This window comes from Apis mellifera, linkage group LG3 (assembly GCF_003254395.2).
Source record: "Apis mellifera strain DH4 linkage group LG3, Amel_HAv3.1, whole genome shotgun sequence".
NCBI lineage: Eukaryota > Metazoa > Arthropoda > Insecta > Hymenoptera > Apidae > Apis > Apis mellifera.
Genome location: NC_037640.1, coordinates 621,489 through 632,410, shown reverse-complemented (window position 1 = coordinate 632,410; position 10,922 = coordinate 621,489). Strand labels below are relative to the sequence as shown.

The 10,922-nt window shown below is 22.2% G+C and overlaps 2 long non-coding RNA genes across 2 annotated transcripts; one reads left to right on the top strand and one right to left on the bottom strand.

Moving 5' to 3' along the window:
* Positions 1-5,514: 5,514 nt before the first annotated feature.
* On the bottom strand, positions 5,515-7,255 carry LOC113218655. Its single transcript, XR_003304385.1, has 2 exons — positions 7,119-7,255; positions 5,515-7,028 (listed from the first exon to the last, which is right to left on the bottom strand). It is a non-coding gene; the product is annotated as an uncharacterized LOC113218655 (long non-coding RNA).
* On the top strand, positions 7,239-9,019 carry LOC113218654. Its single transcript, XR_003304384.1, has 3 exons — positions 7,239-7,763; positions 7,856-8,172; positions 8,790-9,019. It is a non-coding gene; the product is annotated as an uncharacterized LOC113218654 (long non-coding RNA).
* The last annotated feature ends 1,903 nt before the right edge of the window (positions 9,020-10,922 follow it).

The following is a 10,922-nucleotide window of genomic DNA, read 5'->3' as shown; positions in this document are numbered from 1 at the left end:
TATGTTGCTTTATATTTCAAGATTATTCTCTTAAATTTTAATTATTTTATAAAAAGAAAAGTTTCATATAATTCAAAAAATTTTTCTTAACAAAATATCAATTACATATAAGCACAAATTTATTAAAATTAGTGAAATAAAAAATCGTTATACAAAAGAAATGTTACAAAGATTTATATAAATTATAATGAGAATGATTTTGTATTTATTCTTATTCTAAGACAAAAAGTGCATTTTTTTATCAAAGCAATAGAATAAATAATACTTTTAAAAATGTAATTAAAAAGATAAATAAATAATATCCAGGTTATACAAAAAATGTGAAAAGATAATTTTTAATGTGATAAACTATATTGTAGTACCTGAAAAGAAATTTATTAAAATAAACACTAGAATTTTATTTATTGGAATAAAATTTTCATTAATATTCAATTAAGTGAACTCTAGCCAAGTTTTTATTACTTAAAATAATGCTGATCATTATTATAATTATTAACATTAGCTAAGAAACATAATGTAACAAACAACATAATATAAAAACATAAATGTAATATAATATAATGTATTATATAATCTAAAATATAAGCTAGATATTGATTTATGATTGAATCTAAATTATCTAAATTTGAATTTCAGTTATTTGAAGATCATAAGTAATTAAGAAATTAATGAACAATTATTTGAACTATAAATTGCTTATTCTTGGTAAACATATATAAATAGAATTTTACCATAAATAATTTATTATGAATTTTATATAAATATAAATATATCATTTTTTTAAATTATGTTATATAAAGATTATTACATGAAATGCATCGTACTAAAATATTCTCTTCATATAATTATATAAGAGTTACCTATATTAAATTATGATGGATTTTAGAATTATTTATGTCACTTATTTTTATTGAAAAAAAAATTGAATTATCAGATTTTTATGCTTTTAAAATTATGAGTCAAATTTTCTATAAAAAAATTTCTAATTATAAAATCTTTTTTGCATATTAGATATTTTTTTACTTTTATGCTATAAGAATAGCAAATAACATATTTAATGACATGATCTATTGAAAACTTATTGAAAATTTTAATTGAAAAATTAAATGTATTCAAAAATATTAAACATTGAATCTATTTTTCTAATTCTATAGATATTTCAAGTGAATTCTATAGATATAAAGGAATTTAAATATAATTGTAATATATTATAATTCATAATTTATGAAAATTATCAATTATATATATAGTATCAATATATCTTAACAAAAATATTTTTATACAATTACAATATATAATTTAATAATTTAGATAAAATTATAATATATTAAACTATATAAATAAAAAAGATAATATTAGTATTTTATAATATATAAAAAATATATAAAATATACTTTGTTATTATCTATTATTTTAAATTATTTAAATAAATATTATTTTAAATTTAATTTAAACTGTTAATAGATGATTAATAAATAATTTTCTTTATAGATTTATTTCATCATATATTTAGAAATTATTTTATAAATATAAATCTCGCATTAAACTTTGTTTTTAAAAGATATTATTCACTGAATCGAATTCATCAAATAAACAAATCACATGATCAAAATCTAGGAAAATCATTTTTTTTTATATGATAATATAAAAAAATATATATTATATTATATATATTTAATGATCAAAGAATTATTCGGCATAAGTTGTTTATGTTTATAGAATGCTATTTCCCATTTTATTGGATAAAATATGCAAAAAATCAAACTTTTTGATTGCAAAAATTATTTATTATTATAAACTATTTCGTAATATATTAATTGTTCGAGATACAAAAATATTCTATTTGTAAACATTTTTTCTTTTTTAAAGTTTCTATCTTTTCTAAATCTATGATCTTTTTCTTTCCATAACTCCATGACAAATATTAAATCAGATTTCGCTCTATTAACAAATATATTCTATTAATTTTTTTCTACTTTTGAGCCACTAATGATGAAAACTTGTTATTACAATAGATTGCGCATGCGCAACATTACCACAAAAATTCCTTGAACAAATCATGTCACGTACTTTTATTCTTACTCAATATCTACGTCGCATTATTATATAGTCATGTCATATATAATCTACGATTGTTGGACAAATAATAATTATGTTATATTTCAATAAAAATGGTTCAATTTTGCAGCGAATTTTTGCAGAATACATCATATTATTCGTACCATTAGTAGATTAAACAGCTCTATATCACGTGATCAGAATTTAGTCAAAGCTAAGTTGCATTATATTTTTTTTCCGTGAAAATTCGTAAGAGGAAGAATTAACTTATTTTGGTAGAAGAAATATTATATTATACTGGCAATTATGGCAATCACAAACAACATAATTCTCATTTTTAGAAAGCCAGATAGAGAAGAAATATTATTTCTTCTATTATTAAAAGTAGTTTAATTCTTTTTTAATGAATTTTTGTAAGAGCAAAATACGTCACATTATCCCTATTGCTATTGTTACATTAGCCAAAGATATATCGTAACATATCTTTGCAATATTCGGAAAATCAATAATTTAAATAACAATTTTAAATAACCAAAATCACTTTTATTATCATTTATAAACTAAAATATTTTAACTTATGAAAATTTTTTTTTTTAAAGTTATTGGATTCCAAATGAAAAAATCATTTTATTTTTTTAAAATTAACATTAACAACAAATTTATTCATGCGAAATTATATATAATGAATCGTTCAGATAATAATTTTGGTTTATATATATATTTTGAACATTCGGCAACATGTGAATCAAACATTAATATAAACTCAAAAAACAAAAAAAAAATCATATTCAAATAAGATCTATTATTCAAATAAGAGAATTGAACTTTATGAACTAAATAATAAATAACTATATCAGCAAAATATATAAATTGCCAATTATGGATTATAATTCTCAATTATATTATTTATCATATATTATGAATTATTAAATTACAAATTGCAGTCAAAAAAATTATATTACATTATATTGATTTATATTCATTCCAATGAATATTAACGTAGACAACTCATAGATAAGCAAAATAATGGTATGAATAAATAAATAGATCAATAGAAATGTGAGAGAATTTATATAATATATGAAATAAAAATGAGAAATATAATATAATAAATATAATAGTGTTTTATTATAGTGTTCCTGAACAAAAAAATTATTACTGTACCGAAAATTTTTTTCAATGTTACTTTTTATAATAATTCTAAATACAAGAAATAAAGAAAAAAAAAATATAAAAAATAATAGCAATTAATCATCGGAGAAGTCAATAACATATTAAACAAGTAAATTCTGGAAATATTTAAATATATCTTTGTATTCTATGATTTGATCCTACATTTTTTCATAAAAGAAAAACTTCAAGAATATTAAATTAATTTATATTTTGAATCTCATTTCATTTATTATTTAAATTATCATTTATAATTAATTTTTTGAAAGATTTATCATATTGGTTTATTGGGAAAAATTTTTTAACAATCTTAAAATTAAATAAAACGGAGTTTTTAATTGAATTTGAATATAATAATTGAATAAAATGGAATTTTAATGAGTAAAAATAAATTGATTTCACTTTTTTTATAATTTTAGAAGATTTTGTGAAATAAAATAAACAAAAAAATAATAGATTTAATTATTATAAATTTAATTATAAATAAAAAAAAAGATAAAGTTTATTTTATTGTTTTTAAAAAAATTGTTTATATTTTCTTATAACAAAGAATTTTATATTATTTATATCTTTAAAATTATTTATATCTTTAGATTTTCGTGAAATATTATTTCTATATATAATATTATTTTTATAAGATTGGGCATTCTTGTTTTAAGTTTCATCTATGTAATGATAGACACGTGAATTACATGAAAAATCTGGCATTTCATAAATTACGACAGAAAAGTGGACAGAATTTAAAAACAATAACAATTTTTGCTTTTGTTTAAATAATAAAATAATTTTTTTTCCATTCGCATTATTTCTTATTTGTTTGTCGCATTATTTTTTATCTTATTTTATTTTCACTTGTTTCATTGTGTCTATTTATTTAATCAATCAATTATCAGCAATATATCTAAAAAAATATTTTTAAAATAGAATCATTGTTTTATATATATAATACATATAAAAAAATATCTTTATTAATGAAAAATCGGATGATTCATATGATTTTTATTTTTTCTTCTTATTTTATTGGGTTGGCAACTAAGTAATTGCGGATTTTTTTTAGAAAATCAAAATTTTTTCATGGAACTAAATAACTTTATTCTGTAATGTGTTGCCCATTTTGATCAATTGACCTTTTACCATCTTTCAGACAGCATCATAATCCCACGTTCATAAAACTTCTGGTTTTTATTAGCAAAAAACTGAATCAGGTACGATTTGATATCATCATCATTATTGAAATTTTTACCATTCAAGGAGTTTTGTAAAAATCGAAACAAAAAGTAATCAGATGGTGCAAGATCAGGACTATATGATGGATGTGGCAAAACATCCCAACCAAGTTCCAATAATTTTTGCCGAGTGACCAAAGATGTGTGTGGCCTTGCATTGTCATGATGGAATACAACACCTTTTCGATTTGTCAATTCGGACCGCTTTTCTTCACCTTCTTTTGATGAATACCAGCTTTTGATATTGTTTGAGCTGGTTTACGTGGCCTGCTCCACGATCTTTTCCGCTTGATATTGTTGTAAACAACCCATTTTTCATTGCCAGTTATCAGTCGTTTTAAAAATGGATCATTTTCATTACGTTTCTTTAGCAAATCGCAGCTGTTAATGCGTTGCATTAAATGCTTTTCTTTCAGTTCGTGAGGAACCCATGTATCGAGTTTTTGAACATAGCCAAGTTGTTTTAAGTGGTTTTCAATGCATGTATGTGATACATGAAGCTTCTCTGCAATCTCACGAGTTGTACTGTGACGATCCGAATCGATTATTGCTTTGATTAGGTCGTCATCAACTTCAACTGGACGACCAGAGCGTTTTTCGTCTTTGAGTGAAAAATCACCAGAACGAAATTTGTTAAACCAATTTTGACACTGCCGTTCTTTTAAGGCTTCGTCGCCATAAACAGCACATAACTTTTTGTGAGCTTGCGATGCGTTTTTCCCTTTGCGAAAATAAAAAAGCAAAATATGACGATAATGTTCCTTTTGATTTTCCATTTTTCAATGAATGCCAAACGAAAACTACGCAACCGATCAAAAAACTTTTTTTACTGATTGACAGCTGAATTGCCAACTATCAAATAACAAAATGTGTTTTACATTTGGACTACGCCAGCAAACCTAAAAATTCAACTGAAGCCATCTATGAGTGAAATCCGCAATTACTTAGTTGCCAACCCAATAATATGAATTAATCTTTATTTTATTTCAATGTGTTCTAACTGACTTTATGTCTGTTTATATTATGTAATATATAGAATATATTAAAGACAAAACCAAGATTTGTGAAATGATTAGATAATTTGGATTTTATTTTCAACAACATAAGCATTTTTAATATTCTAGAAATAATTCACAAGATATATTTGCGCTCCTAATGTCTTGCGATGAATTATGAAAGCGATCGCAGCAGTTTTAACTTCCACGGACTGCGACGCGATCTCATGAGGGTCCATCTTTCGAAATCGTCCTTCTTGGTTTCTCTAACATCCTTTTAGTTTTTTGTATTTTCACGGAAAATAATGATTGGAGAAAAAGATAAGACAAGACATCTTCTAGATTAAATCAATTTGAATAAAATAAATTTAAATTAGATAGAATTCAGCAACAATGTAGCACATTAGTACAATTAAAATCATTACAATTAGTCATCAATCAACCCGTAAACAATTAAAGTAAATTATCATTCGTTTATTTTTATAAGACAAACGATTGTACAATTCTACAACAGTAAATCGAGTAATACTATCAGTTCAGATATTCCATTTGCAATATTCAAAATCATTTAGTTTAGACTTTAATATTTAGTCCTTTGAATCGGATACAATCAAAAGATAAATATTTAAAAGTGAATTCAGTATCCAGTGGACATCAATCAAGAATCATTATTATTAAAAAAGAATTCACTTTAGCATTAAAGATCCGCCAATGCATTCCTGATTCGATCTGAAAGAACAAAGATCAATGCAATCATCAGCTTGTGAAGTTGAATCAAATTCTCGATCCAACGGCATCATGACCGACTTTGTAACAACCAGCATTCTAAATACTATCAATTTTAGCATCGTTGATATATTCTTCCATCTAATTTCAATAAACAAATTTTTGTCCTTACATTGGCAGAGATGAAAGCTTAATTAAAAGTATTAGCGAGTATATATATTTAATCTCATTAACATAATTTAAGAAATTTTTCGAAGAATTCGAACTATCGTATAGTAATGCTTATAGCACTCAAAAAATGGATATGAGGCGTAGGTTGTTATATGACAAATGTATATGCAAGAAAGCATAAAACAAATTGTCACAGGTATTGAGTTAGAAACATCACGCAGTTCGAGAATTTTAAAATTTTAACATAACAGCCACGGTAGAAGATGCACGCTCAAAAGAGAAAAAAATCTTCCTTCATTATTATGACCGATCGCATTCCCTGCTATTATCCAGCAGTAGCATCTGATAATTTTGTTGCAAATAAAATTGCCAATTTTTGAATTCCTAAAGAACTCCTAAGGATTGGATTAAATCAGAGATACGTTTATTCATTGAATAATAGTTTAGAATAATAAATCTTTATTAGATTATTACAAGATTTGATTATCATGCTCACGCAATCCAATTTTTGGATGTATTCGAAACAAATTATAGGTTAGCTTGAGAGAGTTTACATGATATAAGAAAACCATGAATCTTCGCTATTATCATGTGGACACGTTTTTAAATCTGATGCATCGATCAAAAACAGATTTTCCATCGCATTAAAAGAATTCATGACACAAAAAATCATCTTCTCGTACTGGAAAAATTACATGAAATGGAAATATGGAATACCATTATATTAGTATATAATAATAAAATAAAATATTTCGGATATCAGAGATTTCACCTTCTTAAGAACACATCAATTTTCTTTTTTATCAATATTTATTATATAATAAATTTAACATCAGTATTTCTTGTCTAGTTATAGATAAAATCACTATAAATTTGCCCGAACTTTTTATTAGCAAAAGAAAAATTAGAAATACTGTCACACATTAGTCTATTCTTAATTTAATCGGTGTAAGAAAATAGATATGCTCAGAGTAGGCATATTTTGAGCATTTTATGTTGCGTATAGTAGTTTAAACAGTTGTGTATAGGTCAACATAGGATAAGTTTTGGTTTATAATGTTAGAAGATCCAGTTAAAATGTTCGGTGGTATTCAGTTCGCATGGTAGAATCCGATACGCATTGGATGCTATTTAATTAAAAATAGTGATTTGGATAAATAAGTGATTTATCAAATTTTGAATTATAGAGAATATATTTGCGACGTCCGATCGAAAAATAAAATTGTGAAATCTATTTTTGAGAAAACAACAACGACAAACGTTATATAATTAATATACTGTTTTGAAATAATATAATTGGATTCAATTGGATAATTCATGCGGTCAGGTAGAAAGATGAACTCGCTTGAAAAAAAATTATTATAAATTAGCTAAACAACTGGAGTTGTAAACACAATATCAGGATTTTATGGCAGAAGTATGAAAAATTAGAACATATGATTCGATATATTAATTGCCTTTTAACATAAGAAAGATTATTCATACTACCTATCTTCCACCATCTTCAAGCTAGCGCAGCACAATTATGAAAATTCGAACGGCAAGATGGATTAACAAGAACTTTATTGAGCCTAATATGGGTTAAATAATATTTAGATAGGAACAACCATTCAAGACCATTTATTTTACTTCGGTTTTGTCAACATGAGTATGTTATGTCAGCAGATGTAGAGAGAATATATCACGAAGTATTAGAATCGAAAATATATATCGAATATTTTATCTGACTAATAATCATTCATTATTCATAAAAAATTATTTTATTTTTATTTATGAATAATATATCATTATTTACTCGAATAGGATCAATAATAATTCAAATAAAGGTAATTATAATAATTATATTAATTTATAATAACAATCTTGAAGATTTTAAATAGTAAAATATTAAATTTAAATGAAATTAATAATTAAATGTAAATTCTTTAAATTAATATCAGAGAAATTTGTCAATGATGCTCTATGAAGTGGTAATTTATATAAATTATCAATTTTAATATATAGAAAAATCTTTAATGTTTAACTACATATCATATTTAAATCCAAAACATGATACAATATTATATTAAATGAAGTAAATATATATATATATATATATATATATATATATAGTATAAATGTATATGTGTAACGAACTAAAGAGATTTCGAATATTGTTTTTACTGTCTTAAAAAACAAAAAACAAAGAAATAGTTATTACAAAAACAATTCAATGTAGATATAACATATATTTTTATCAATTATAGATGATGTATACTTTCGATATATTTTTAGAAAAATCTAGAAATTACAAATATATATTACTCTATATGATATAATGGATGATTATTATTATACGAATACCTTCTATCTATGGGAACTCTAAAGCGAATAAATGAAATATATTTGTATATTAAATTTATGATCATAGATTAAACTAACAATTAACATATATTTATTACAGCTGATATATAGTCTACCAAAAGGAGAAATTTCTTTGCTATCATTGTACCAATTCTTTTATATTTGAATGACAGTTAGCAATTTTGATATCTAGAAGATTTAAAAGTGTACACAATTTTGATAAGATTGTTGATATTCTCTATTGAATTTATTTAGAATTTAATTTAAATCCTATATAAATAAAATTGTGATAATAATTATAAACAATGTCAATAACTTTATAAAAGTATTTTGTTTGTTATTTTCAAAAATGATAAAACATGGAGAAATTACTGATATTTATATTAGGCATTTATACCAGATATTTAAGAAATAAAAATTATATATTAACAATAAGAATAATGTATTCTCCATTCTAGTTATTGGACAGTGTTCATCATAATATTTAATATTTATTATTCATATATATTTAAATTTAAATTTATGTATAATAATTGATTGCATTGCGGCAATTAAAAAATAATGATACATTGTTGTTATTTATATAACTGATAATAATTATATTATGTATGATGTTTAATTAAATTTTAAAATTCTAAAATTGCGGAAATTATGTAAAATGTATTAAAACATATTCTGAATTGGTATTATCAAAATGAAATTTTGTAATTCATTATAGAAAATTCATGAAAATAAAATTTTACATAAAGAATTAAGATTAAACATTAATATAAGAAATACAAGATTTGTAATATAATATATAGTACATTATAAGTAATATATAGTATATATTATACATATATAGTACAGTATAGTATGTAGATATAGTATATAGTATAGTATAGTATATCAAAAACACTGCAATGTCTAGCATCATTAGTAATGGCTTTACATGTCATCTAGAATGGAAAAGAAGCATATTATTATTGTATTATCAGTTTTAAATTCTATACAGAAAAAATTAAAAGTATTATTAATAATATTTTTATAAACTATTATTAAAAAATATAAACTATTATTGTATTGTTAACAAATTTCAATATAAGATTTATTTTATTTTTTGATTTTAATACGATTGAAATGAATTAGATCGAAATAAGTTATCATTCATAATTGTACATAATGTTTAAAATAGCAGCAAATATATATAAGAAAAATATATATTTCTCTTGTTATTGCAATATTATTTCTTTTATGCAATTTATTTTTCTTTTTTTATTTTTATTAAAAATATAGCACTAATATCAAAGAATACTTACTTTACTTTGCATTATTATCATTTGATATCAATAATCAAGTTTCTCATAATACAGAATTGAATCACAAAATTTTTCTTAGATAAATATTGTGATCTACATACGTTAAATATATTATACACTATTCGATATGTATTTTTTCAATACTTATTCAATATTACATTCAACTATATATTATATTCAGTTATAAATATTTATTCGATATTAGATATTATGTTGAATGTGATGTTATTTCTTATTCATCATTCGTTAGTCAAATTTTTTCTAACTCTGTTTGGAAAATGCAAAATTAAATCAACAATTTTTTTAATTGCTAAGGCAATATTACTTTATCTTTGTTTTAATTTGCTTTTTCCATATTAGAAATAAAAGTGATATAATACTCATAAATATAAATGAAGTATATTAAAAATAAAAAAAATTAAAGAATTTTCATTCATATATTCATAAAAAAGAATAATTGCAAAACATTTTTTTTGTGAATGTACATAAACATGTAATATTAATTCGTATTATTAATGCAAGATTCAACAATTTTGACTATTATTTTTCTATGATTTAGTAATCTTGTATTAGAATAAAAAATATTGAGAATGATTGAAATAAAAATAAAAATTTATCAATGATTTCATAATCTATCATAATCTATTATAATCTATCATAATCTATCATTTATCTGTGGAATTTAAATTGTTTCATTATTCAAATATTTCATCATTCATTAATTTTCTTGTATATGTGAAAATAATTTAAAAAAGTAAGTTTTTATCTAAAATATGCAATTTTTCTATCCGAAATCTTATGAGAATTATATTCTGTTCCTATAGATTTGACAAATAGATAATTCTAACAATGATTTATCTATGACTTGAAAATGAAAATGAAATCATGTTATGTACAATGGAATTTATTATAATTTATGATCGATATTTTTATAA